The 24,438-nt window shown below is 43.6% G+C and overlaps 2 pseudogenes; both read left to right on the forward strand.

The window, feature by feature from the left end:
- The first annotated feature begins 6,123 nt into the window (after positions 1 to 6,123).
- On the forward strand, positions 6,124 to 20,331 carry LOC147088011 (putative G protein-coupled receptor 139; annotated as a pseudogene).
- Positions 12,098 to 13,167, forward strand: LOC147088012 (uncharacterized; annotated as a pseudogene).
- Positions 20,332 to 24,438: the final 4,107 nt, after the last annotated feature.

A 24,438-nucleotide genomic window follows, 5' to 3' on the forward strand; every position in this document is an offset into this window, starting at 1 on the left:
ACACTCCAAGTGGCCGGAGGTAATAAAGATGTCCTCCACCACCACGGAAAAAAACATCACAGTATTACGGACCATATTTGCCAGGAATGGGCTGCCGGAGCAGATTTGTTCTGATAATGGACCGCAATTTGTGTCAGAAGAATTCAGAAAGTTCTTAAAGAACAATGGGGTAAAGCACTACACGTCCGCCCCATACCATCCCGCCACCAATGGATTGGCTCAAAGGTTTGTCCAGACCTTCAAGAAGGCCATCAAGGCCATGGGTAATGAAGACATAAAACTTCAGCACAAGGTGGATAACTTCTTTTTTGCATATAGGAATACAACGCATATGGTTACTAACCAAACTCCCGCCATGATGTTCTACAATAGAAACCTAAGGTGCCGGCTGGATTTGGTGAAGCCCAACATCCGAAGGGACGTGGAGAACCAGCAGTTTCAGGGCATGAATGAAAGGCCAACTAGGGCCTTCCAGATAGGCCAACCGGTTTTGGCCCGGGACTACCGTACCAAGAAATGGCAGCCTGGAACTATCTGCACACGATTAGGACCACTGATGTATACCGTGGACATCGGAGACAGCATAATAAGGCGCCACGCTGACCAAATCATCAAGTCATCCGAAAAGGGACCACCTACACCACCACTCTATACATCTAACGATGAAGTAGAGATACCCATATCTTCCTCCGATCCAGTGATACTGGAGCCCGATGAACCCGACACTGGCCTTCAAGCTGAATCAGCCTTGCCAGAAGAACCTACTACACCACCAGAAACTACTACACCCCCGAGGCGTTATCCGGACCGAGTCAGGAAGCCTCCTGAGAGACTAACTTATAATTAATTAATACAGCAATGTATATTATTTTGCATATAACATGTAATTAATAATTACTTAATATATGATGTACTAGTTAGCTAGAAGGGGAGGAATTGTGGTGTATGTGCCTTTAAGAGCAATTATGGTGTATATGCCTTTAAGAGCCCCAGGTGTGCGTAATGCCGGTAATTGCCACTTGGGCTATATAAGCCTGTGTATTGTGTATATCCTTTAGAAACCCCCCCAGAATTGCTTAGTAAATACCTGTGAACCAACTCCTGTCTTCAGTGTCTTTATCTACACACGGACACTACAATTGTGCTGTTGCACTTCAAATGACTATTATATTGCAAGGTAATGCCATATTGCATTGCAAATGACTATTACATTGCAAAGTGATATCCCATTGCTATGTTCTATTGCAATGCAAAATATTAATATATTGCAAAGTGATAATCATTTGCAATGTTCCATTGCACTGCAATTGACGATCGTATTGAAAAACAATATTCCATTGGAATGCATACTACTATTACATTGCAACGTGATATTCTATTGCAATGTTCTATTGCATTGCAAATGACGAGCATATTGCAAAGTGATATTTCATTGCAATGTTCCATTGCATTGCAAATGGTGATCATATTGAAAAACAATATTCCATTGCAATGTTCTATTGCATTGCAAATTGATATTCCATTGCAATCTTCTACTGCATTGCAAATGGCGATCATCTTGCAAAGTGATAGTCCATTGCAATGTTCAATTGCATTGCAAATGACTTTTATATTGCAAACTGATATTCCATTGCAATGTTCCAATGCATTGCAAATGACTGTCATATTAAAAAGTGGTATTCCATTGCAATTTGGTATTGCATTGTAAATGAATTATGTAGGAATGTGATATTCCATTGCAATGTGTTCTGCATTGCAAATGAGTATTATATTGCAAATTGATATTCCTCTGCAATTTTCGTTTGCATTGCAAATGACGATTATAATGCAGTGATATACACAATGAAGTAGTGCATTGTAATGGAATAATACTGCAATGCAATCGTGGTTTGCAATGCAATAGAACATTGCAATGGAATATCACTTTGTAGTATGATCGTCATTTGCAATGCGATATAATATTGACTTGGAATATCACTTTGCAATATAATAGTCATTTGCAATGCAAAAGCACCTCGCATTGGAATATCAGTTTGCAATATGATCGTCATTTGCAATGCAATAGCACATTGAAATGGAATATCACCTTGCAATATGATCGTCATTTGCAGTAAAATATATCATTGCATTGTAATATCATTTTGCAATACAATAGTCATTTGCAATATAATTAAACATTGCAGTGGAATATTACCTCGAAATATAATACTCATGCGCAATGCAATAGCACATTGAAATGGATAATTGACCTGCAATAAGATCGTCATTTGCAATGCACTTTAAAATTGCATTGGAATATAACTTTCTTATATACTAGTCATTTCCAATGCAATAGAACATTGCAATGGAATATTGCCTTGCATCGTGATCGTAATTTGAAATGCAATAGAACATTGCAAAGGAATATCACGTTGCAATATAGTTGTCATTTGCAATGCAATTGCAATGAACTATTAGTTTGCAAAGAAATAGTCATTTGCAATGCAACAGGACATTGTAATGGACTATTAGCTTGCAATGTAATGGTCATTTGAAATACAATAGCAATTGCAATGGAATATCGCACAGCAATATGATCGCCATTTGCAATGCAATAGGCCATTGCAATGGAATATCACTTTGCAACATAGTAGTCATTTGTAATGCAGCAGAAGTGGGGAATGGAAGATCACTGCATTATAATCGTCATTTGAAATGCAATACAACATTGCAAAGGAATATCGCTTGGCAATATAATGGTCATTTGCAATGCAATAGCACATTGCAATGTAATTTCAGTTTGCAATATAATAATCATTTGCAATGCAATAGAACATTGCAATGGAATATCACTGCAATATAATCGTCATTTGCAATGCAATGCAACATTGCATTGGAATATCAGTTTGCAAGACAATCGTCATTTGCAATGCAATAAAATATTGCAGTGGAATATCACTTTGTAATCTAATAGTTATTGGCAATACAATAGCACATTGCCATGGAATATATAACTGCATTATGATCACCATTGCAATGGAATATGACATTGCAACATAGTAGTTATTTGAAATGCAATAGAACCTTGCAATGGAATAAAGCTTGGCAATATAAAAGTCATTTGCAATGGAACAGCACATTGCAATGGGATATCGATTTGCAATATGATCATCATTTGCTCTGCATTACAACATTGCAATGGATTTTTGCTTTGCTGTATAATAATCATTTGCAATGCAATTGCACATTGCAAAGGAATATCACTGCTATATAATCGTCAATTGCAATGCAATAAGACTTTGCAATGGAACATCACTTTGCAATACAATAGTCATTTGCAATATAATAGAACACTGCAGTGGAATATTACCTCGCACTATAATAGTCATTTGCAATGCATTAGCACATTGAAATGGGTATGATCGTCATTTGCAATGAACAAAGCATTGTAATGCAATATCACTTTGGAAATAATAGGAATTTGCAATGCAACAGAACATTGCAATGGAATTTGAGTGCAATGTTAATGTCAATTGCAGTGCGATAGAATATTGCAATGGAATATCAATTTGCGATGTAATAGTCATTTGCAATGCAATAGGACATTATAGTGAACTATTACCTTGCAAATTAGTGGTCATTTACAATACAATAGCACATTGCAATGGAATATCACCTTGCAATATAGTAGTCAGATGCAATGCCACAGCACATTGCAATGGAATTTTGCCTTGCAGTATGATAGCCACTTGCAATGCATTAGAACATTGCAATGGAATATCACTTTGCAATATAATAGTCATTTGCAATATAATAGCGCTTTGCAATGGAATATTGCCTTCAATATGATCATCATTTGCAAAGCAATAGAACATTGCATATGAAATCGCTTTGAAATATATTAATGATTTGCAATGCTGTAGGATATTGCAATGGTATATCACTTTGCAATATAATAGTCATTTACAATGCAATAGGACATTGCAATGGAATATCGCTTTGCAATATAATATTCATTTGCAATGCAATAGGACATTGTAATGGAATATCACTTTGTAATATGATCATGATTTGCAATGCAGTCGAACTTTGCAGTGGAATATCACTTTGCACTATAATAGTAATTTGCAATGCAATAGAACATTGCAGTGGAATATCACCTTGCAATATCATAGTCAGTTGAAATGCAACAGCACATTGCAATAGGCCCATTCTACACAACCTCTCATCATTGGACAGCCCTCTCATCTCAGGAATCAACCTAGTGAACCTTCGCTGCACCGCTTCCACGGCAAATATATCCATCCTTAGATAAGGAGATCAGAACTGTGCACAGTACTAAAGGTGTGGTCTCACCAAGGCCCTGTACAATTGTATCAAGACTTCCTTACTCTTATATTCCAACCCACTTACAATAAAGGCCAACATACAATTTGCCTTCCTTATTGCTTGCTGTACCTGCATGCTAGCTATCTGTATTTCTTGCGTGAAGACACTAAAATCTCTCTGAACACAAACAATTAAAATTTCTCACCATTTAAAAGATATTCTGTCTTTCTATTCTTCCTTCCAAAGTGAATAACCTCACATTTCCCTGCAATATACTCCATCTGCCACCTTACTGCCCACTCACTTAGACTAGCTATATCCCTTTGCAGACTCGTTGTGTTCCCCTCACAGCTTTCTGTCCCACCCAGCTTTGTATCATTTGCAAACTTCGATACATTACACTTGGTCGAGTCATCTAGGTCATTAATATAGATTGTAAATAGCTGAGGCCCCAACACTGATCCATTTGGCACTACTGTACCTGCCAACCTGAAAAAGATCCATTTATCCCTACTCTCTGTTTTCTGTCCATTCACCAATCTTCCCTCCATGATAATATATTACCCCCAACCCTATGAGCCCTAATCTTGTGTCGTAAGTTTTTTTCTGGCTCCTTATCGAATGTCTTTTGGAAATCCAAACATACTACATATACGTATTCCTCTTTAATTACCCTACTAATTACATCCTCAAAAAACTCTAATAAAATTGTCAAGCACGATTTCCCTTTCACAAAAAAGGCTGACTCTGCCTAATCACCTTATGATTTTCTAAGTGACCTGAAACCACTTCCTTGTCAATGGATTCCAATAATCTGCCGACGACTGATGCCAGACGAACTGGCCTGTAGTTCCCTGATTTTTCACTCCTTCCTTTTTTGAATAGCGGTGTTATATTTGTGACCTTCCAATCCGCTGGGACCATTCTGGAATTTAGGGAAATTTGGAAGATCAAAAATAATGCATCCACGATCTCTTCAGGCACCTCTTTTAGATCCCTAGGATTTAGGCCTTCAGGTCCAGGGGATTTGTCAGCTTTTAGTCCCATTAGTTTCTCTGTTATTTTTTCTCCACTTATATTAATTATATTAAGTTCCTCACCCTCAATAGCATCTTGGTCCCCCACCATTTTTGGTATGCTGAGAATCATTTTGGAATTCTCTATCAAGTCAATTACGTGGCACTTCATTAAACGCCTTTTGAAAGTCCAGATGCACAACTACCATCAATCCTCTCCGTTACCTCATCAAAGCACTCAATCAGGATTGGCAGACACATTGAGACATTAAAACAAGCTGTGCTGGTTGTCATTTATTAAGCCATATTTTTCCAAGTGACAGATAATTTTATCCCGTAATATGGCCTCTTGTAGTTTCTGCACCACCGACATTAGGCTGAACGGCCTGCAGTTACAGGGTTTATCCCTCACTTTTTATTAAACATGGTGTGACATTTGCAATGCTCCAGTCCTCTGGCAACACTCACATATCCAAGGAGGTTTGAAAGATTGTGGCCAGAGCTGGCAATATTCTACCATTCCTTCCCTCACAAACCCTCATATGGTCTGGGTAAATGTTCTAATTTTCTGTGGTACAAAAAGTGCAGATATGAAATGGGTTAACTGAAGCTGTTTGTTCGGTGACAGTAATTAATGTCAGTCTCCACGGGTTAACTGAAGCTGTTTGTTCACTGACTGTAATTAGTGTCAGTCTCTGGGTACTCTAATTGTATCAGTGCAGTGTTTCCCTCTTCTATTAAAAGGGACACCATTCAATGTGTTATCCCATAGTGTCAATGCGAGCATCAACTCCGGCACTGACAGGGATCAGCGCACTGCTCCACAGAGAGGGAGTCAGAATATGAGAAGAGTAGATTGGAATGTTAAAACAATGGGTCAGAATCTAACAACAGTAGATTGGAATGTTACAACAATGGGTAGGGCTTTCATCGGGGAGATGGAATATATTGATGCAAATTATGATACACTACAGTTACAAAGCCGGATCTATGAAGCACTTGTGATTATTCAACACTTTTACTACCCTCTCCTTGCTGCGTTTGGTGTTCCTGGTAAGTTTCTCAAACCAACTATTCAATTAACCATGTTTTACTGTATTGCTGTGTTGTTATTTATTATCCTATCCTTGCTGCTGTGGGCGTTTCTGGTAAGTCTCTCTATCCGTCTGTTCTATTAAGCATGTTTTACTGTATTACTGTTCTTCTGATTTACTCTCACCTCCTTGCTGCGGATGTTGTTCCTGGTAAGTCTCTGTATCCAGCAGTTAGATCTGGTAACCGTTTACCACTGCATTATTGTGCTTGTCCTTTAAATCTTGGGAAAACCAAAACCATTTCTTATGTCGTCGTCACAAAATCCATTCCCTATCTAGCCACTCAGACCCACTCTCTGGCCAACGTCAGAGGCTGAACCAGATTTTCGCAACCTCGGCGTTCTCGTTGACCCTGAGCTCAGTTCCGACCTCGTATCCTCTGTACCACCAGGCCTGCCTACTAGCACCTCCATTATATCGACTACCTCAGCCCTTCTGCTGCATAAACCCTCATCCGTGCCTTCGTTAAATCCAGGCTCGACTATTCCTATGCTCTCCTGGTGGGCCTCCCCGTTACAAGCCTCCATAAACTGGAGTCCAAATGCTACCCATATCCGAACAGGCACCAAGTCACATTCAGCCATCGCCACTATGATCACTGACATTGGCTCCCGATCCGGCAACACCTCCATTATAATATTCTCATCCTTTTGATCAAATCCATCATGGGCTCACCACTCCAATTATTCCCATAGTCCTGCATATTGCTCCCCTTCAAGTATTTATTCAATTCCCCTTTTAAAGCTAATTTATGTCCCTCTGTACCTCTCCCAGTCTGTCAATCTCTATTTTACTTTCACTCCTTACCTCTTTGCTCTCTCTCTCTGTCTCTTGCTCATAGAATCATGGAATGGTACAGCACAGAATGAGACCATTCGATCCATCGTGTCCGTGCTGTCTCTTTGAAAGAGCTATTTAATTAGTCCTAATATTTTGCCAGTGCCCTGTAAATATTTCCCATTCAACTAATTATCCAATTGTATTTCGAAAGTTGCTTTTGAATCTTTTTCCACCACGTTCTCTGACAGAGCATTCCAGATCACAACAACTCACTGCATAAAGAAAATCCTCCATCTCTCCTCTCTTTCTTTTGCCAATTACCTTAAATTTGTGTCCTCTGGTTACTGACGATTCTGCCACTAGAAATAGACTTACTTACTCTATCAAACAGATCATGATTTGGAAGATTGATATTAATTCTCCCCTTATGGAAAAGGACAAAGATAGACCAGGTGTAAAAGTTCTCAATTGGGAAAAGGCCAATTTTACTGAGCTGAGGAGTGATTTAGCAAAAGTGGACTGGAAGCAGCTGCTTGATGGGAAATGAGTGTCTTTGCAGTGGGAGGCATCCAAGGAGGATATAGCGAGGGTTCAGAGCAAATATGTTCCCAGAAAGAAAAGGGTGGGATTTTCAAATCTAGAGCCCCCTGGATGTCAAGATGCATACAGGATATGAGAAGGAACAAAAGGGAACCCTTTGTCAGACACAGAGAGCTCAATACTACAGAAAGCTTAGAGGACTTTCGAAAGTGCCTGATTGAAATTAAAAAGGCAATTAGGAAGGCAAAGAAAGGTCATAAAAAAATGGCATGCAATATCAAGGAAAACCCAAAGATGTTTTATAAATACATTAAGAGCAAGAGGATAACTAAAGCAAGAGTATGGCATATTAGGGACCATAAAGCTAACATGTGTGTGAAGGCAGAAGACGTGGGTATAGATCTTAATAAACAATTTACATCTGTCTTCACAGCACTGGGGTAAGGCACACATTGTTGTTAAGGAGGTAGAGTGTAAAATATTAGATGAGATACATAGTGAGAGAGGAACTATTAAGGAGTTTAGTATAATAGCAAAATACTGCGGATGCTGGAAATCTGAAATAACAACAGAAAATGCTGGAAATAGTCAGCAGGCCAGGCAGCATCCGTGGGGAGAGAGACAGAGTTAAGGTTTCATGTCTGGGACCATTCATCAGAACTGGAAAAAGCTGGAGATGTAACAGATATTAAGCAGGTGCAGAGACGCGGGGGGGCAGTTAGGAGGGGAGGAAGGAATTGTAAGAGGCAGGAAAGATAACATTATGCAAATGGGAATGGCAAATATCATACTGCATGAAAAATGGGGGCAGGGAGAATTAGCTGAAATTGTTGAACTCAATGTTGAGTCCGGCAGGATGCAAAGTGCCCAATCGAAAGATGAGGTGCTGTTCCTCGAGCTTACATTGAGGTTATTTGAAACAATGCAATAGGCCGAGGACAGAGAGATCAAAGTGGGAGTAAAGCGGTGAATTAATGTGACAGGCGACCGGAAGCTCAGGGTCAACCTTACGGACTGAACGGAGGTCTTCCACAAAGCGGTCGCCCAATCTGCGTTTGGTCTCCCCAATGTAGAGGAGACCGCATCGGGAGCAGTGAATACAGTATACTACATTGCAGGAAGTACAAGTAAATCGCTGTTTCACCTGGAGGGGGTGTTTGAGGCCCTGGACATTGGGAAGGGAGGAGGTAAAAGGGCATGTGTTGCATCTCCTGCGCTTGCACGGGAAGGTGCCAGGTGTAGGAGATGTGCTGTTGGGGTTGATTGATGTGTGGACCAGTGTGTTGCGGAGGGAGCGGTCCCTTCGGAATGCTGAAAGGGGAGGTGAGGGGAAGATGTGTTTGGTGGTGGGTTCACGTTGGAGGTGGCAGAAATGGCGGAGGATGATCGGTTGAATGTAGAGGCTGGTGGGGTGAAAGTTGAGGACAAAGGGAACCCTATCGTGGTTCTGGGAGGGAGGTGAAGGGGTGAGAGCAGAAGTGCGGGAAGTTGAACGGGCACGGTCAAGGGCGGTGTCAACCACGGTAGAGGGGAATCCTCGGTTGAGGAAAAAGGAAGATATGTCAGAAGCACTAGTATGGAAGGTGGCATCGGCAGAACAGATGCGGTGGAGACGGAGAAACTGGAAGAATGGAATAGAGTCCTTACAGGAGGCAGGGTGGGAGGAAGTGTAGTCCAGGTAGCTGTGGGAGTCGGTGGGCTTGTAGTGGATGTTTGTTGAAAGCTGATCGCCAGAAATGGAGACAGAGAAGTCAAGGAAGTGAAGGGAAGAGTCAGAGATGGACCATGTGAAGGTGACAGAAGGGTGGAAATAGGAAGTAAAGTGAATGGTCTTATCTAGTTCAGGGCGAGAGCAGGAAACGGCACCAATACAGTCACCGAAGTACCAGAAAAAGTGGTGAGGGTGGGGACCTGAGTAGGACTGGAGCAAAGAATGTTCCACATATCCCATGAACAGGCAGACATAGCTAGGGCCCAGCGGGTTCCCATAGCAACACCTTTAATTTGGAGGAAGAGAGTGAAGTCAAAGGAGAATTTCTTCAATGTGAGAACAAGTACAGCCAGGTGGAGGAAGGTGGAAGCTGATGGGGACTGGTTGGGCCTCTGTTCAAGGAAGAAACGGAGCGCCAGAAGGCCGTCCTGGTGGGGGATGGAGGTGCAGAGGGATTGGACGTCCATCGTGAAAAAGAGATAGTTGGGGCCAGGAAACTGGAAACTGCTAAAGTGACAGAGGGTGTCGGAAGAGTCCCAAATGTAGGTTGGAAGAGACTGGACAAGGGGAGAAAAAATAGAGTTGAGATAGGAAGAGATAAGTTCCATGGGGCAAGAACAGGCTGAAACGATGGGTCTACAAGCGCAGTCCGGTTTACGGATCATGGGAAGGAGGTAGAAGCGGCCTGTGTGTGGTTGGGAGTCTATGAGATTAGCGGCCATGGAGGGAAGATCTCCACAGGAGATGAAGTCAGTGACACACTTGGAAACAATGGTTTGATGTTTGCTAGTGGGGTCATGGTCCAGGCGAAGGTAGGAGTAGGTATTGGAGAGTTGCCGTTCAGCTTCCACATGGTAGAGCTCGGTTCGCTAAACAGCATTAGCATCATCCTTTTCAGCAGGTTTAATGATAATGTTAGGGTTGGATCGGAGAGAATGGAGTGAAGCAAGTTCAGAGGGAGTTAGGTAGGAGTGAGTGAGGGGAGCAGAGAAATGGAGACAGCCGATGTAACATCGGCAGTTAGCAATGAAAAAATCGAGAGAGGGTAAGTGGCCAAAGGGAGGGGTCCAAGTAGAACGAGAATTTAGAAAGCGGGAGAAAGGATCAGCCGTGTGGGGGGAAGACTCCTGGCCAGAGAAGTGGGCATGGAGAGGAAGGCGATGGAAGAAGAGCTCAGCATCGTGCCGAGCTCGAAATTCATTCTGAAGGGGGCGTAAGGGAATGAAGGTCAGGCATTTGCTGAGGACTGATCGTTCGTGGTCGGAGAGGGGAAGGTTAGAGGGGATAGTGAAAACACGCCAGGGGGTGAGTTTGGAAGAGATGGGATCAGAGGAAAGTAACGGGGAAGAAAGTTCGGCGCGGGGGCTATGGTGTCCATGAGTTGATGAAGCTTGCGATCCTTGACATCAGAAAGGAAAAAAAATGTTTTTTGTTGAAGCGTCAGATGAGTCGAAGGATGAAATGGAACTGTGGACCAGACAGCATTGAAATAGAATGCATTGGTGCTGCTGAAGAGAGAATGATTTTTGCCATTAACATTTGCAACATTTTATCTGTCTTGCCTCTTACAAAAGTACAGGGTGTTCTTTCAATTCCTTCCTCCCCTCCTAAACCACCCCCCCTAATGTCTCTGCACCTGCTTAATATCTATTACATTTCCAGCTTTTTCCAGTTCTGATGAAGTGTCCCAGACCTGAAACGTTAACTCTGTTTCTCTCTCCACGGATGCTGCCTGGCCTGCTGAGTATCTCTAGCATTTTCTGTTGTTATTTAAGGAGTTTAGTGTCATGCAATGCAGATAAAACTCAAGACCCGGATGAAGTTTTTTAAAAAGGGAGAAAGGGATTGACCAATTACAGGCCAGTCAGCCTTAGCTCGGTGGTGGAAACATTATTGGACGAATTCTGATGGCCAGTATAAATCGGCAGTTCGAAAGGCATGGATTAATCAAGGACAATCAGCATGGATTTGTTAATGGAAGGTCGTGTCTGACTGCATTTTTTGCAGAGGTAACGAGGAGTTTCATTATGGGTAATGCATTTAATGCAGTCCACATAGATATTAACAACGCCGTTGAAAATGTCCCACATGGCATGTGACTCAAAAAAGTAAAAGCCCATGGGATCCAAGGGCAAGTGGCAAGTTGGCGGTGGCAGTGGACTTGAGGGGAGCGAGGCAACGGCGGGGATATATAGAGTGGGAGAGGTGCAGGTAGGCCCCACAGCGGCGGCGGCGGCGGTCCTGAGTGGAGCGAGGCAGCGGCGGCGATTTAAAGAGTGGGAGTGGCGCAGGTATGCCCCACAGCGGTGGGGGCAGCGTACCTGAGTGGAGCGAGGCGGTGGCGGTGATATAAAGAGGCATGGAGCAGGTAGGCTTACCAATCTCCGAGCTCAGAGGGACGGAGAGAGAGAAGTAAAAATTAATCGAAGTGTGACGTCACCAGAAAGCAGGTAAGTGATTGGTTGGTGAGTATTTCTCTCTTCCTCATTTTTTCCAAAATTAAATCTTGTGGTTTCTAGTCTTTAGGATGTCTGTAGTGTAGCAGGGACTGCTGGTAAACCAAGGCCCTTATGTATATCATTTAATTGTATTGTAATTGGTGGAATTGATTTGATTTAATTTAATTTGAATTCATTAAAGGGTACTTCATGGCAGGAGTGCTCGGCCACATGATATGCTCCTCCTGCACTATGTGGGAAATCAGGGACAGTTCCTGTGTCCCTGACGGCCATGTGTGCAGGAAGTGTTTCCAGCTGCAGCTAATAACAGACCACATTGCAGTGCTGGAGCTGCGAGTGGATACATACTGGACCATTCACGATGATGAGGAGATCTTGGATAACATGTTTAGGGATTTGGTCACACCGCATGTAAAGGCAGCACCAGCAGTAAGGGAATGGGTGATCACCAGGCAGAGTTGTAGGTGCAGGCACATAGTGCAGGGGTCCCCTGTGGCTATCACCCTCTCAAACAGATATACCGCTTCGGATATTGGTGAGGGAGATCACTTATCAGAGGAAGGCAGCAGCAGCCAACTTCCTGGCACCGTGGGTTGTTTCTGCTGCACAGGACGGGAGGAAAAAGAGTGGCAGAGCTATAGTAAAAGGGAATTATATTGTAAGGGGAATAGATAGGCGTTTCTGCAGCCGCAAACGAGACTCCAGGATGGGTTGCTTCTGCTGCACAGGACGGGAGGAAAAAGAGTGGCAGAGCTATAGTAATAGGGGATTATATTGTAAGGGGAATAGATAGGCGTTTTTGCAGCCGCAAACGGGACTCCAGGATGGTATGTTGCCTCCCTGGTGCAAGGGGCAAGGAGATCTCAGAACGGTTGTAGAACATTTTGGAAGGGGAGGGTGAACAGCCAGTTGTCCTGATGCATATAGGTAACAAAGATACAGGTAAAAAACCGTATGAGGTCCTAAAAGCTGAATATAGGGAGCTAGGAGGTAAATTAAAAAATATCACCTCAAAGCTAGTGATCTCAGGATTGCTCCCAGTGCCCCGTGCTAGTACGAGTAGAAATAGAAGGCCACTTCAGATGAATACGTGGCTAGAGGAATGGTGCAAGGAGTAGGGATTCAAATTCCTGGGACATTGGAACCGGTTCTGCGGGAGGTGGGACGATTACAGACCGGACGGTTTGCACCTGGGCAGAACCAGGACCGATGCCCTAGGGGGAGTATTTACTGCTGCTCTGGGGGAGGATGTAAACTAAAATGGCAGGGGGTAGGGACCCTGAGCAGGGAGACAGAGGAAAGGGAAACGAGGATAGAAGCAAAAGAAAAGAAGAGGAAAAATAAAGGTGGCAGCCAGAGAAATCAAGGGTATAAATCAAACATGGACACAGTAAATAATAATTCTTAAATGTGTAAGATTGTTAAAAAAACAAGCCTGAAGGCCTTGTGTCTTAATGCGAGGAGCATTCGTAATAAGGTGGTTGAATTAGCTGCACAAATAGAGGTAAACGGATATCATATGATTGGGATTACGGAAACAGGGTGATGAAGGCTGGGAACTCAACATCGAGGTGTATTCAATATTCAGGAAAGATAGGCAATAAGGAAAAGTAGGTGGGGTAGCATTGCTGGTTAAAGAGGGGATTAACACAATTGAAAGGAAGGATATTAGCTCTAATGATGTGGAATCTGTATGGGTAGAACTGAGAAATACCAAGGGGCGGAAAACGTTAGTGGGAGTTTTATACAGACCTCCAAACAGTATGCGGATGTTGGGGATGGCATTAAACGGGAAAGTAGTGACGTGTGCAATAAGGGCATAGCAGTTATCATGGGTGACTTTAATCTACATATAGATTGGGCTAACCAAATTAGTAATAATACTGTGGAGTAGGAATTCCTGGAGTGAATACGAGATGGTTTCCTGGACCAATAGGTCGAGGAACCAACTAGAGATCAGACCATCTTAGACTGGGCATTATATAATGAGAAAGGATTAATTAGCAATCTAGTTGTGCGAGGCCCCTTTGGTCGGAGCGATCATAATATGATATCATTCTTCATTAAGATGGAGAGTGAAGTAGGGTCCTGAATTTAAAAAAAGGAAACTACGATGGTTTGAGGTGCGAGTTGGGTAAGATTGATTGGGCAATGTTACTCAAAGGCTTGACGGTGGATAGGCAATGGCAAACATTCAAAGATCGCATGGATGAACTACAGAATTCGTTCAGCCCTGTTTGGCATAAAAAAAATCAACCGTGGCTAACAAGGGAAATTAGGGATAGCATAATATCCAGGAGAGGACATAAAAATTGATCAGAAAAAGCAACATACCTGAGGAGTGGGTGCAGTTTAGGGTTCAGCAAAGGTGGACAAAGGGATTAATTAAGAGGGGGAAAATAGGGTATGAGTGTAAGCTTGCAAGCAACATAAAAACTGACTGTAAAAGCTTCTATAGATATGTGAAGAGAAAAAGATTGGTGGAGTCAAGCGTAGGTCCCTTGCAGTCAGAATCAGGGGAATTTATAATGGTGAACAAAGAAATGGCAGGTCAATTAAATACATACTTTGGTTCTGCCTTCAAAAGGAGGACACAATTAACCTCCCAGAGAGGTCGGGGAACATAGCATTTAATGAGAGGGAGGAACTGAATTAAATCAGTATTTGTAGAGAAAAGGTGTTAGGGAAATTGATGGGATTGCAGGCCGAAAAATCCTACGGGCCTGATAATATACATCCTAGGGTACTTAAGGAAGTGGCACTAGAAATAGTAGATGCATTGTTGGCCATCTTCCAAAATCTATAATACTCTGGAACAGTTCCCATGAATTGGAGGATAGCTATTTTAACCCCACTATTTAGCAAAGATGTTAGAGAGAAAATGGAGAATTATAGCCTGATAAGCCTGACATCGGTAGTGTGGAAAATGCTAGAGTCCATTATGAAACATTTAATCGCAGAGCAATTGGAAAACAGTGACAGGATTGGACACAGTCAACATGGATTTACAAAAGGTAAATCCTGCTTGACTAATCTACTGGAATATTTTGAGGATGTAACTGGTAAAATGGATAAGGGAGAACCAGTGGATGTGGTGCATTTGGACTTTCAGAAGGCTTTCGATAATGTCCCACATAAGAGATTAGCGTGTAAATTTAAAGCACATGGGATTGGGGTTAAAGTACTGTCTTTGATAGAGAACTGGTGGGCAGATACCAAGCAAAGAGTTGGAATAAACAGATCTTTTTCCGAGTGGCAGACAGTGACTAGTGGGGTTCTGCAGGGTTCGGTGCTAGGACCCCAGCTATTCACAATATATATAAATGATCTAGACAAGGGAACTAGATGTTACATCTCCAAGCTTGCAGACGACACAAAGCTGGGTGGGCGTGTGTGCTGTGAGGAGGATGCAGAGAAACTCAAGTACGAATTGAACTGGTTGGGTGATTGGGCAGATCCATGGCAAATTCTATAAAATGTGGATAATTGCGAGGTTATCCGCTTCAGTGGCAAAAACAGGAAGACAGATTAGCAATATATTGGGAAAAGGGGAAGTGTAACGAAACCTCTGTGTCCTTGTGCACCAGTCGCTGAAGGTAAGCATCTAGGTGCAGCAGGCGGTTAAGAAGCCAAATGGTATGCTGGCCTTCGTAGCGAGTGGATTTTAGTACAAGTTCAAGGAATTCTTGCTGCAGTTGCGCAGGGCCTTGGTGAGACCACACCTTGAGCATTGTGTGCAATTTTGGTCGCCTTATCTGAGGAAGGATGTTCTTGCCATGGAGAGAGTGCAGCGAAGATTCACCAGACTGATACCTGGAATGGCAGGAATGACGTATGAGGGGAGATTGGCTCGATTAGGGTTATATTCGCCAGAGTTTAGAAGAATGAGACGGGAGCTCATTGAAACTTATAAAATTCTAACAGGACTAGACAGACTAGATGTAGATAGGATGTTCCCGATGGCGGGCGAGCCCAGAACCAGGGGTCACAGTCTAAGGATAAGGGGTAAGCCATTTAGGACTGAGATGAGGAGGAATTTCTTCACCCAGAGAGTGGTGAACCTGTGGAATTCTCTTCCACACAAGGCAGTTGCGGCCAATTCATTAAATTTATTCAAGAGGAGTTGGATATATTTCTTGAGGCTAAAGTGATCAAGGGATATGGGGAAAAGGCAGGGACAGGGTACTGAATTTGGATCATCAGCCATGATCTCATTAAATGGCAGAGCAGGCTCGAGGGGCCGAATGGCCTAATCCTGCTCCTGCCTTCTATGTTTCTTTGTTTCCATGTAACTGCGTTGCAAGAAGCCCAGCTGGGAGTATTCTAGAATCAATGAATCCTAGAAAGTTACAACATGGAAGGAGGCCATTTCGGCCCATTATGTCTGCGCTGGCCAACAACGAGCTCTCCAGTCTAATCCCACTTCCCAGCTCTTGCTCCGTAGCCGTGCAGGTTAGAGCACCCCAAGTGCACATCCAGGTACATTTTAAATGTGCAAGGGTTCATACCTCTGCCACACTTTCATTTAGTGACTTCCAGACCCCCACAAACCTCTGTGTTAAGAGATTTCCCCTCAAATCCCCTCTAAACCGTCCCCCAATTACTTTAAATCTGTGCCCTCTGGTTTTCGACCTCTCTGCTAATGGAACTAGGTCCTTTCTATCTACTTTATCTATGCCCCTCATAATTTTATAGACCATAATAAAGTCTTCCCTCATCCTCCTCTGCTCCAAAAAGATAGACCCAGTCTATCCAGTCTTTCCTCATAGCTAAGATTTTCTACTCCCGGCAACTTCCTTGTAAATCTCGTCTGTACCGTCTCTTGTGCAATCACATCTTTCCTGTAATGTGTTGATCAGAACTGCACGCAGTAGTCTAGCTGAGGCCTAACAATTATTTTATACAGTTGAAGCATAACCCCCCTGCTCTTGTATTCTTTGCCAAGGCTAATAAAGGCACGCTTTCCGTATGCCTTCTTAAACACCTTATCGACTTGGCCTGCAACCTTCATGGATCTGTGGACATGTAATCTAAGGTCCCTTTGTTCATCTACACTACTCAGTGTCCTACCATTCGCTATTAATCTAGTAATGGGGAATCAACCAGAGCAGATAAGTGAAGGAAAATTAGGGAAACATCTGGGCAATAGCGACCATAATGTAATACGCTTTTAGATGATAATTGAGAAGGACATACGTATGACGAAAACCAGGTTCATTGATTGCAGAATAGCAGAACTTGACGAGCAGAGAATAGAACTTGGGAAAATGAAATGGGCAACAATATTGGCAATTAACGAAGTAGACAGACAATGGGAAACATTTAAAACAGTGTTTAACGGGGAGTAGGAACTATATATTCTGTGAAACGGAAAGAACAAGCCAAACACTAATGAGACACCCTGGATGAAACAAGCCATAAGGGAACTATTGAGAATAAGGAAAGAAGCATTCATTAAGTTCATAGACAGCAGGGGAGTGCATGATAAGGGTGAATATGAAGAGATTAGGAGAGAATTTACAAAAAAATAGAAAAGCAAAGAGGAACTATGAACTTAAATTATCAAGAAGCATTCATTAAATTCATAGACAGCAGGGGAGTGCACGATAAGGGTGAATATGAAGAGATTAGGAGAGAATTTACAAAAAATCGAAAAGCAAAGAGAAACTATGAACTTAAATTATCAAGAATATAAACCAAAATAGTAAAATATTTTGCAGGCACATCAATAAAAAAGGAAGGCTCGGATGGGAATAGGGCTATAAAGCGATAGACAGGATGATACCACAGGTAATGATAGAGAGATGGCAGAAACACTAAATAGTTATTTTGCTTCAGTATTTACCAAGGAGATAGAACATTACATTTGATGATGAGATTAGTAATGAGATAAGTGCATTTAAAATAAAAGAGGGGATATATAATAAATAAACTAATCAAATTCAAAGAGGATAAAATCCCTGATCTGGATGGATTATTGTTTAAAATAGTTATTTCATGTAATTTAGTTTATTTAAAAATGTGACTTTTTAAAAATGTATTTTAAGCTTTAGTGCTGTTTTGGGGCCGTAGTAATCATAACTTTTGACAGGTCTTCCTGTCAATCTTATGAATGGAGCAGTCCCTGCTCCGATTGGATCCCCGAGGCCCACGTGATCCCAGGGGATGCTTCAAACTAACTGCGCCCCTGGGATATGCAAGCACTGCGCGCCGGCAGCTGGAGTAGGTCCAGGATCAGAATTCCACGGGGGCCCAGATCTCAACGGCCGACGCGCTAGGTAAGTGCAGGTCGGGGGCTTACACCCGCGGGAAACCCCCGACCCGAATTTCTGGGCCAGTGGATATTCTAACCAGGAGCATGAATCCGAATGGGATTTCCCCCTCCCTAACACAGGGGCACAGAAGCGAATTGCACCGCTCCAAATGCTGACTGCTCCCGGGACACGACGGCTACCTGAGAGGTTCTGGTCCTTTGTGTCCCTGGTACCTCTGGCAATGCATTTGCCTGCTGGGCGAAAGGTAAATCTATCGGTTAATCTCTCCTTGATCAAACATCTGATACTTTGCTGTTGTATATATCCCCATTTGATTTCTTGATTCCACAATACATTCCCGCTTATTCTTACAATGAACCCTGTATTCAGCTCCACTGGTAATAGATTTAGATTATGTTATTGAATGGAGCTAGTGAGTTGCAGATTTCACCCCGAATTCCATCAAACTGCTGCTTTTGCTCCGAGAATGATGAATAATTTCCCTGTATATTTCCCTTCCTCACAGTGAACTTAATGAATATTGTGATCCTGTCTCGGGGAAAGTGCGGTCTCTCCAAATGTGTCACTCGCTACCTGGTGGCCATGGCAACGGCGGATCTACTGGTCGTTATCCTCGATCTGATATTGCGGCACATTCCGATTGTTTATTGGGTACAATTTAGTTTCTTGCGGTCCATCCCCGTGTGTAATATTCACGCCGTCATGCTTTATGCAGCGACAGACTCTTCTGTCTGGTTCACCGTCACTTTCACCTTTGATCGATTTGTGGCCATTTGTTGCCAGAAGCTGAAAACTAAATATTGCAGCGAGAAAACAGCGGTTGTGGTTCTGGGAACAGTGACTGTGCTGAGCTGTTTAAAGAACATCACCTGGTATTTTATGTTCACCGCTTATTATTGGCTTATGAACGTCCCCTGGTTCTGTGATGTAAAATTTGATGTTCAGGTGTCACTATTCTGGACATCAATCGAGCTCCTTCATTATATTCTCACCCCGTTTGTCCCATTTGTTGTGATTCTGCTGCTCAATGCTGTCACCGTCAGACACATTTTAGTGGCCAGCAGAGCCCGCAGGAGACTCCGGGGTCCCAGCAGTGGAAAGAGTCCCAGAGACCCAGAGATGGAGAGCCGCAGGAAATCCATCATTTTACTGCTTGTTATCTCGGGCAATTTCATCCTGTTATGGGCAGTGTTTCTGGTGTATTCTATATGGAACCGGATGCTGTATTTCGGGGATGTGTATGCAATTCCACCTTCTTATTTACGGGAAATGGGATTCATGCTGCAGCTGCTGAGTTGTTGCACAAACACGGGGATTTATGGCGTGACCTAGACTAAGTTCAGAGAGCAGATGAAGAAAATGGTGAAATATCCCTTTACACTGATTGTAAAATTCATTAAAGAATGAGATGAATCATAGAATCATAACTGCACAGAGGGAGGCCATTTGGCTCATCGATTCCATGCCGGCTCTCTGTGGAGCAATCCAGTCAGTCCCATTCCCCCGCTCTATTCCCGTAACCATGCAAGTTTATTTCCCTCAAGTGACTATGCAGTCTCCCCTTGAAAACATTGGGTGTCTCCGCTTCCAACACATACGTCGGCAGCGAGTTCTAGCTCCTCACCACTCGCTGTGCAATAACACTTTCCCTCACGTCACCCCGTATCTCTTGTCCAATACCTTAAATCTGTGTTCCCTAGTCCTTGTACCATCAACTGGTGGGAACAGCCTTTCCCCACCCAGCCTATCCAAACCCGTCATATTCTTGTGCACCTCTATCAAATCACCCTCAGCATCCTTTGCTGTAATGAAAACAAATCCAGCTTCTCCAACCTGACCTTATAGCTAAGATCCCCGATCCCAGGAACCATTCTGGTAAATTTCCTATGCACCTACTCATGGGCCTTCACATCCTTCCCAAAGTGAAGTGACCAGAATTGGACGCAATACTCCTGTTGTGGCCTAACCAGCGCTTTATAAAGGTGCAGCATAACTTCTCTACTTTTTTCTCAATACCTCTATTTATGAAGCACAAGCTCCCAAATGCTTTGCTAACCATTCACTCAATATGTCCAAACACCTTCAGGGAGCTGTGCACATTAACTCTCAGGTCCATCTCTCCCTGCACACACTTCAATACTGTGCCATTAAGTGTTTATTGCCTCTCCTTGTTCCTTCTGCTAAAATGCATCACCTCACACTTCTCTGTATTAAATTCCATCTGTCTCTTGTCTGCCCATTCTGCTTGACTTTCTATGCCATTTTGCAGTTGATTGCTATCATCCTCGCTTTGATGTCATCAGCAAATTTAGGAATTCTACTCTGTATTCCAATATCTAGGTCATTTATGTATATCAAAAAGCAGTGGCCTCAGCAATGACCCTTGGGGAAAACCACTGTCTACCATCCTCAGTCTCAAAAAAAGCCATTTACCACAATTCGCTGATTTCTGTCCTTAAGATAAATCCTTACAAAGCTGTCACTGACCCATTCAACCATGAACCTCAATTTTGTTAACCAGCATTCACATCCAAGCCGCCCACGGGGCATGAGATCGGCGAAATCACACGCGCACTCACACACTGTTTACGCTGGGCTCACTTGGCCTGACATTGTGGTGAACCGCTCTCCCTGGGCCACCCGTGGGGTCGGTGATCGGGGACATTCACACGCTCATACTCACACTGTCTAAACTGGGCTCCCTGGGCCTGATATTGTGGTGAGCCGCTCTCCCCAGGCCACGGGACCAGTGATTGGGACATAAACACATTCACCCACACACTGTCTACACTGGGATCCCTGGGCCTGATATTGTGGTGAGCCGCTCTCCCATGGGCCGCCCGCAGGGCCGGTGATCGGGGACATTAACACACTGACTCACACACTGTCTACACTGGCCTCCCTGGGTCTGACACTGGGGTGTGCCACTCTCCCTCAGGCCGTGGGGCCGGTGATCGGGGACATTTACACACCCAATTACACACTCTCTACACTGGGCGACCTGAGCCTTATATTGTGGTGAGCCTCTCTGCCCCAGGCCGCCCGCCGGGCCGGTGTTCGGGGACATTCACGTGCTCGCTCACAAACTGTCTACACTGGGATCCCTTTGAGGGACGCGGCCATCTGTCAGGCCCTTCTGGAAAGGAACCAGTGTCCTAAACAAAAATGGCCGCCCCTAACGAGCCACCGGAAGCAGCACAACTCCCGTGCGCATTAAGTTGGTGGCCGCCCTGCCTAGACAAAAATGGTGGCGCTGCTCACTGAACAAAGCAGCGGGACCCGCCATCCACCCCGCTGCAAGATGGTGGCACCGGCGCACCGCTGCAAGATGACGGCACCGGCACACCGCAGAATGATGACTGCTCTGGGACCCCGCAGAAAGATGGCTGCCCCTGGACCCCGCATGAAATGGTGGCTCTATGGCCCTGCACAAGAATGTCGAATTTCACTCCGGGCCTTTTTCTGGCGGCGACAGCCGAGCAGCAGTAGGGCAGCATCAAATGGAGGCCGGATACGGTGATGGTACTGCGAGGGGTTGCAGCCCGGCCTGGCCCGAGCGACAGGAGCCCGAGCAGCCTGGAGGATGCCTGGCATCATTTCAAAAGTTTACAAATCTTTATAACCCTTTATAAATCATGATGACGATTAATAAATCATTAAGAGGCATTTTTAAACAATTATGAAAATTAATAAGTATTTTTAAGAATTCATTCTTGGGATGTGAGTGAGGCTGACAAGGCCAGTATTTATTGCCCAGCATAATTGCCCTTGAGATGGTGGTGGTGAGCCACCTGAGACTAACGAGTGTCTTGCTGGGCCTTTTCAGAGGGCAGTGAAGAAGCAACCACATTGTCGAGAGTTATATTTCGGCCAGACCGGGTAAGGACGGCAGATTTCATTCTCTAAAGCACATCAGTGAACCAGATGGGCTTTTACGACATTCCGGTACTTTCATGGTCACGATTACTGATATTAGCTCTTTGTTCGAGGTTTGTTGAATTAATTGAATTTAAATTCTCCAGCTGGTGGGATTTATGAACTTTGGATCATTCATCCGTTGTACTAGTCCAGCAATATAACCACTGTGCTACATAACCATTCAAATATATCACTTTTCCTTCATCGACACTGTCTCAAACGCCTGAAATTCCTTCTGAAAGTGTATTGTGGGAGCATCTTCACAACACGGACCATAGCAGCTCAAGATGAAGGCCCACCATTGTCTCATGGGTAAATAGGGATGTGCAGGTAATACCGGCCTTGACAGCCTCACCCATATCCTGAGAACAAATAGATAGAAATAATAAAATAGGAATAACATCAATGATTCTGTAATTCATGGATTTAATCCAGGATCAGAGTGGGGCATCAAACTCCGTAAACAAATTGTCAACACAACTTGGTCCACTAATTCTATGGTTCTATGATTGATACCACTCACACTTTCCCAATTTGCCTATCCTTACAAAATATGGTTGATAATCTATCACATATTACCAAAATTGAAGCCAATGGGATAACAGTGGCAATGACAACAGTGACTGATGTGGGGAGTAACAGACCAGAGTGAGGCATATATCTGAGTGTAACAGTGAGGGTTGTGGAGTATATTAAAGTGTTACAGTGAGGGCTGTGGGGTATATCAGAGTGTTACACTGAGGGGTGTGCGGTATAGCAAAGTGTTACAGTGAGGATTGTGGTTTATATCAGAGTCTTACAGTGAGGGGTGTGGAGTATATTAGTGTGTTACCGTGAAGGTTGTGGGTTATATCAGAGTGTTACAGTGAGGGGTGTGGAGTATATCAGAGTATTACAGTGAGGGTTGTGGGGTATACCAGAGTGTTACAGTTAGGGGTGTGGATCATATCAGAGTGTTACAGTTGAGGGGTGTGAGGTATAGCAGACTGTAACAGTGAGGGTTGTGGGGTATATCTGAGTGTTACATTGAGGGCTGTGGGGTATATCAGAATGTTAAGTGATGTGTGTGGTGTATATCGTTGTGTTGCAGTGAGAGGTTTGGTATATGCAAGGGAGCATTATAGTGAGGGGTATAGCAGAGTGTTACAGCGAGGCATGTGGAATATATCAAAGTGTTGCCGTGAAGGGTGTGGGGTATATCGGTGTGTTACAGTGAGGGAAGTGTGGTGTATAGCAGAGTGCTATAGAGAGGGGAGTGGGTTTACATCAGAGTGTTAAATGCAGGGGTGTGTGGTATATCATACTGTTATTGTGACGAGTGTGGGTTAGATAAGAGTGCTATAGAGAGGGGTGTGAGCTATATCAGGGTGTTACAGTTATGGACGTCGGGTATATCAGAGTGTTACAGTGAGGGTTGTGGGCTATAGCAATGCGTTACATTGAGGGGTGTGGGGTATATCAGAGTGTTGCAGTGAGGGGTGTGGGCAATACCAGAGTGTTACACTGAGGGATCTGAGTTTTATCAGAGTGTTAGTGTGAGGGGTGTGGGGTATATCAGAGTGATACAGTGAGAGATGTGCTGCATATCAGCGTGTTACAGTGAGGTGTGTGGGCAGTAAGAGAGTGTTACAAGGGTGTGGGTTATATCAGTGCGTTGCAGTGAGATATGTGGGTTTTATCACAGTGCTACAGAGAGTGGCGTGGGGTATATCATTGTGTTAAGGGGGTATGGGATAACTCAGAATGTTACAGTGAGGGATGTGGGCTGCAAGAGTGTGTTGCAAGGTTATGGGGTATATCAGCGTGCTACAGTGCAGTGTGTGGATTATATCAGAGTGTTAAACTGAGGAGTGTGGGGTTATCAGAGTGTTAGCGTGAGAGATGTGGTGTATATCAGTGTTACATTGAACGCTGTGGGTTTATCAGAGAGTTACAGTGAGGGTTGTCGTTATATCAGTGATACAGTGATGAGAGCAGGGTATATTAGCGTGTTACAGTCAGATGTGTGTGGTATATCAGTGTGTTACGAGGTTGTGGTCTATCAGAGTGTTACAGTGTGGGGTGTGTTGTATATCAGAGAGTTACGTGTGTGTGGCGTATAGCAGAGTCTTACAGTAAAAATGTTGTGTATATCATCGTGTATCAGAGTGTTACACAGAGTTGTGATCTTTTAAATCGGTGTGTTAGAGTGAGGGGCTTGGGCTATATCAAAATGTTGCAGAGAGGGCTGTGGGGAACCTATGATTTTCACAGGGGTGTGTGGTACGTCAGAGTGCTACAATGAGGGTATTGGCGTATCGCAGATTGTTACATTGATGGGTTTGGGTTATATCAGAT

Source organism: Somniosus microcephalus, unplaced genomic scaffold, assembly GCF_052327205.1.
Source record: "Somniosus microcephalus isolate GS21.2 unplaced genomic scaffold, FLI_Smic_1.0 unresolved_chr5, whole genome shotgun sequence".
Lineage (NCBI taxonomy): Eukaryota > Metazoa > Chordata > Chondrichthyes > Squaliformes > Somniosidae > Somniosus > Somniosus microcephalus.